This window comes from Triticum urartu, chromosome 7, assembly GCF_003073215.2.
Source record: "Triticum urartu cultivar G1812 chromosome 7, Tu2.1, whole genome shotgun sequence".
Lineage (NCBI taxonomy): Eukaryota > Viridiplantae > Streptophyta > Magnoliopsida > Poales > Poaceae > Triticum > Triticum urartu.
The window spans coordinates 433,699,396-433,705,847 of record NC_053028.1 but is presented as its reverse complement, the minus strand read 5'-3'; positions in this window follow the sequence as shown (position 1 = coordinate 433,705,847).

The window sequence follows — 6,452 nt, the reverse complement described above, 5'->3', positions numbered from 1 at the left end:
AAATGTGGCTTTTGGTAAGGGGGAGGGGGCAGGGAGGTAGATATTTCTGCGGAAGCTGGAAATTTGGAATCGCTTCAGCCAAAAAACTGGTGCGCAAAGTGTCATTAGGCACGGTCCCTTATTCAGAACTGTGTATGATATGTGGACATCACAAACGATTCAGATAGCTTAAACCGTGTGTGATGAGTTTTAACGTCAAAAGTTTTGGTCCGAATTTCCATGGTTATAGTGGTCATCCACATCATTGCATAATTTGGGTACACAAAGGAGACTACAGCACACCCACACTTCTTAATCGAGCAAGTTCGGCAATTAAACAGAGCTAGCTAACCTAAACATTACTCTAACAAATTAAAGACCGACGGTCTTAATTAAACAAAACAAAGAGTACTACTATGGCTGGTGCTCGTCGATCTCCGCCGCCGCCTCCATGTCCAGCTTGCGCCCGACGATCTCCTGGGGAAGGGGCTCCATGGCATCCATCGCAGCATAATCGGCAAGCATCTCGCCATCCGCGTCCGCCATCTCTTTGGAAAAGGCCGCCACGAGATGTGCGTGGGTGGATGCGATCTGGGCTTAGACGGGCTCCGTCGTTGCAAGGTATGCGGCGGAGGAACGGACGGCTGCTCGAACGCTCTCTACAATTGCCAGCTCTTCGGTCATGGGTTGCCGACCGTTGTCGGAGAAGCTTCGTTTGATTTGTGCGGTGACAGCCAGGAGCTGGGCGTGGGCGGCCTTGACATGGTCGTGGGCAGCCTCCATCAGGGCTAAGGCCGCTGCTGCGGAACGGACATCTACTATGCTGCTCTCGCAAGTTGCTATCCCCGAGGCAGATGTTGCTGCCGCCACCTGAGAAGCAACAACGGCGATTTGGGCTGCCTTTGCTGCCCGGTGGAAAATTGCAGCCGTGCTCATGCACCTTGCTAGCATGCGCATGGCGGCTGCGGCCACGCTCTCGCCGGAGTTAGCCACCGAAGTTGCCCTCATGACGCGGGTCCACATGCCCATCTTTCACCGGCGACGATTGAACAGTGAAATGATATTTGGGGAGCGAGCTATTGTACTTGATACGCCAGCTGTGGACTGTAGTCGACGCACCTTCTCACGTAAGCCATAGGAGTACTATACACCGACGGTGCTCCAAGATATTTTCTACTACATCTCACACGGTTGCTGATAATAAACTGTGTGCGATCTACTTTATTTTTCAATGCATTTTATATGCATAATTCAAATTTCAACTACATGCACATGCTCTAGTGCATATAAATTGGTTGAAAAATCAAATCTGCGTCCTTGGGTGCATGCTTAGGTCCCATGCAAGAAATGGGAATGAATTTCAAACACCGTGCTTCATTGATTGCTGGCAAAACATTGAGATGCCTGGCTTTTAAATTCTAGTAAATCCAAAACTCGTCTGAAATTCATGAAACTTGGCATGCTATCATGGAGCGGCATCAACATGCCGCGGTACAAATTTTGTCCCAATTGGGGGCAGGTTTGGGTATATGCTTCTCACAAACCGGAGCTTCTCACAACAAGCATGATGGTTTTTGATAGGGAACGTCCCACCTTTGGGGACGAAACGATATCCATTGCCTCTTATTGCTTTCATTTTTTTTCTCATGTCAACATAGAACAACAGGAGTGTTGTTTGAATTTTTGTGATTTTTCGGGGTTTGTTTGGACATTTTTATGCATTAACTGAGTTTTAAATGCATTTATGTGCATAATTCAAATTTGAACTACATGCACATGCTCCAGTGCATATAAATTGGTTGAAAAATCATATATGCATCCTTGGGTGCATGCTTAGGTGCCATGTAAGAAATGGGAATGAATTTCAAACCCCGGGGCACCGTTGATTGCCGACAAAACATTGAGATACCTAGTTTTTAAATTCTAGTAAATCCAAAATTCTGTTAACCATTCACGTGACGCCACGTGTCTTGGTTTTAATGGCTGTAGGAGGTGTCGTGCGGACAGCTGCTTGACCTTGACTAAATGGGAGGTGTGCGAGCGCCGTCCAGTGCGCAGGTTGACCGAGAGGCGTGCAAGCTGTCCTCAAGTGCGCAGGCTCACCGAGAAGCATGCGAGCTGTACGCTGCACAGGCTCACTGGGAAGCCAGCCCTTTGACTTCCATGGCCGCCCGCCTTGCTAGCATCCTCTCCATTAATGGCGCCCAAGCCACAGTTTAATTCACTTTTTAAATAGAAAACACTCATCGCAAACATTTTAGTTAGAACACCTGTATGCAAACCGACAGCTTCCCCAGGAAGCCAAGAGAAAATGTGCCGAGCAGGATTTCTGCAGCTCTTGATCGCAAACGTTTTAGATAGAACACCCGTATGCAAAGTGAGAGTAGCGCGGGATTTGTGCATCCCTTCAACGCAAATGGTTGTTTTGGATGACCCGTGTGCAACCACGTACCAACAATTTGGTAAGATTTTTCAATCCTTGTAATACTGCGATTTATCAAAATATGAAGCTAAAAATCACTAGCAGTATCTAATTTTTGCAACTAAATTCAGTAACTAAGCATAGATTTCATTCATAGATTAAGGAGTCGTCCTTAATTTATACAAACAGTTCAACTTGACAGCTGAACCGACCAAAATTTTCCCCAATTATTGCCAACCACGTATTGAAATAGCAAGTTCAACTATATATACTAGCTAATTTAAGTACGTTGTACAGTTCCACCACATCTATAGTCAGATGAACTAAACAAAATAGCCCCTAAATACTACTACTACTGCGGAGGGGCTTTGTACTACTTCTGGCTGCATCTCCTCTGCTAAGCACGCTCAGTAAGAGGTGGAGGAGGAGGAGCCTATCGACGAGCTGGGCAACTGCAATGCGGTGCATGCCGCTAATGTAGCTTCAGCGACGCTCACCTTGAATGCCCTCTGCCGATGCAGACGACCCCTCTCGAAGTGGTGGTTCTCCATGTAGATCTCCTGATTTCTCGCCTCTGAGGCGGCGTGTGCCGCGGCCACTATGGCGGTAAGGCTCTTTGCATGCTCGACATGGCGTTTCTCCTCCTCCCGCAGGAACTCGGTGTAGCGCGTAAGGTCGCTGTCGCACGTGCGGGCATCCACCTCCGCCTCCCGCCTTCAGGCAGTGGTGGCAGAGCGGGTGATGACCCCGGCGGTCGACGGTGGGCTGGCGGCCATGGCTGCCAATGACGGGGTGGCGGCCACGACCACCACCTCCCGCCTTTGGGCCGCGGTGGCGGAGCAGGTGATGGCCAAAGTGGCCGGTAGTGGGGTGGCGGCCACGACGTCCATCTCTCGCTTTTGGGCCGCGACGGCGGAGCGGGCGATGCCCCTGGCTTTCGGCGATGGTGTGGCGGCAACGGCGGCCAGCAACAGCTGCCGACGGGCACCGGCGGCGGAGCGTGTGGTGGGTGTGCCACGCACACCCAATAGGGACGCCACGCGCACTACACTACGCCGGGGACTGCGCCGCCACCGCGGCGGTGTAGCCTCCCAGCTGGAGCTGTCCTGTAATGACGGCGGAGTGGCTGAGCGACGACGATGGACTGGTGCCATTGGCAATTGTGGGAGAAGCAGACGAGATAAGCTACAGGGAGTGAGGGGAAAATGCGACACAGGACTCGCCGGCCGTGAGGGTTTTTATAGTAGGCCGGCAAGCATTGGGATTTTGGGGGATTTCACTGAGTCGGGCGGGAAGCTTGCGTAGGAACCTGCGAGGTTGCATGGGAACGGGCTCACCGATGATTCGTTGGCGCCACCGTTTCGCCAAAAGAGCACCCGCGCGCGCTGCGCAAGCTTGCGCTGTTAGCCATCTGCGGCAGCGTGGTGACAAGACATGCGAGAGGAGGACAAGAGGACACGTACACATACAATTAATAAAAAAACGTTTGCCATTTAATTATCTACTATATCCCTATCCTAGTTTACAAGTACGATTTAACTAATAAAATACGAATGCATGTTGCCATAGATTATATCGTTGGAGTCGTATTTGAACATAGTTTCTGGCTATACAATTTTTGTAACATGCATTAACACTTTTTGGTTAAAATTAAGGTTATACACCAACAAGCATTTGCCCGCAACACACACGGCTTATTCCATCACAAACAGCTCTGCCGGATCAACTGTCTACCTCGTATCGCACACGCAACTCTAATCTGATTCGTGCTTGATGTCTCCGACATTGCGCGCACAGTTTGTCTTATTTGTCAAGTATCACTGTGCCATCCTCTTCTCGCGTCCCTCGGCAAACTCTGCTCGCCGTTAGGCGCTGCGGCGCACTCTGTCGCGTCCGTTGGTGCGCTCTACTCGCGTCCATCAGTGCGCTTGGCTTGTGGACAACTTTTCCTTGAGGCGACTACGGAGCGCTCTGCTCGCGTCCCTCTGCGCGCTCTGCCAGCGGTTGGGCATGTGCACGATCATGTCGGGGGCCCCATATGCATGCGGTTGCGCCGCGCGCGTTGCCACATGATGAAGTCACGTGCGACACGTTGGAGTTACGCGCTGCAAATTAGAACTGCCATTAGGGCCTACCAATATTCCTGGCCATCCGGCTTCCCCTTTAATTCCCGCGGCCATTATAACCTTAGCCTCTTCAACCTTTTGATCGCGCCCCACAACACAACAAGCACACCCACGATGACACATAGAGAAGGGAAATCCGGCGGCACAACAATGGAGTTCGGCGAGCATAGAGTGGAGACCCACGCGAGGGAGACAGATCTCTCGGTGGTGTACACCATCGACCCGGCCGTGATGGACGACTACATCAACAACGTTGAGCAGTTGCTTGCTGGAGACAAGTACAAGGTGGTCGGCATCGACCTCCAGTACACTGTCGGTCGTCCCGGCATAGACTAGAAGGTTGCCATCGCCCAGTTGTGTGTGTGCCATCATGTCCTCATCTACCACTACTGCATGGACACAGAGCCTTGCGACCGTTTCAACAGGTTTGTCAACAACACCAACTACAAGTTCACCATGGTGGATACCAAAGACGATGTAAAAGCGCTTAGTGTTACGGGCTTGGCCTGCAAGAATCTTGTCGAAATCCGTGACCACTACAGGGTCTAGGGCAGCATGAAGCAGGACTCCCTGGTCGAACTCGTGTCGGCCATCATCGACCCCTACTACGAAAAGATGAAGCAGGATGCCCAGAGAACAAGTCCCATATCGTGGCACAAGGCCTGGATGCGGCAACTAGATGAACCTCACCTCAGGTTTGCGGCTAAGAGTGTGTACACATGCTACGAGATGCACAGGCGGATCGTTGACATGAGGAAGTGCCTCGTTACCCAAATCGATGAGCCCGGATCGAGCCACAAGCAGAGCTAGCATCACAAGAAGTAGATGATGATCAGATGATCGTTTATGCTAGTTAATCATGCATGTAATATATGTTGGAGATATGCCCTAGAGGCAATCATGTATGATGATATTTGCTATGTGTTTATGAATAAAGATAGTCCTTGGACATTATCAATGATGTGTACCAGCAAGTACGTGACTTGTTTGTGGGACTATGCATTGTATGATGGCTGCCCTAAAAGGCCCCTAGTCGAAAGGGCTATGTGGACGCGCATCCAACTAGACTAGCATATGACACGGTCGATGGCTTGGTCTCACTAGCCATGGAGCATTGGATGCTAACCGGATAATATGGACTTGGAAGGATCCGGTAGGATTCGACGTAATCGGATCCGAGTCGAGATAAGGTCCAAGTCGGACAGACCCAACTATGAGACGCAGCGATATGTCATCTGTGAGTCTCTAGTACACACTACAAAAAAATACACTTCCGTGATGATACATGTTTGTCACAGTAGGTCGCATTTTCTGTTATGCATGTACATCCATGACAAATTTATGGCAGAATCAAGATAGTCATACCTGTGCTGTCGTAGAAGTGTTCCATGACATTACCAAAATTATCATCACAGAAGTGTCCACTTCCATGACGATAAATCGCGCGTCATAGAAGTGCTTTCGTCAAGGGTGACTGACATGTGGCATCCACCGTAACGGAATGCCGTTAAGCTATCGGGTCGGGTTTTGGATCCGATAACCCGTTAACAGCCCCGACCAAAGGGGATTTTCCACGTGTAAAATCATCATTGGCTGGAGGAAACACGTGTCGGCTCATCGTTGGGACAGATGTCAACCACTCATTGGACGGAAGGCGCCTATGATACGTCGACACGTGGCACGGCCCAACAGAGGCCCATTCCTGTGAAAAGGCCGGCCCGTTTGCTTTGTCAAAAGCTGGCAGGCCGGCCCATGGAAAGCCTGTTAATGGCCTGTCCGAATATAGCCCATTTATAGCCCGCTAACCCAAGGCCCGTTACGCCCTATCCGAATTAGGCCTAGTAGCGTCATCTGGGCCATCCAATATGATTCCAGCCCATTTTCACTTCTGGCCCATGTATGGCCCATGACGTCTTTCGGCCCAT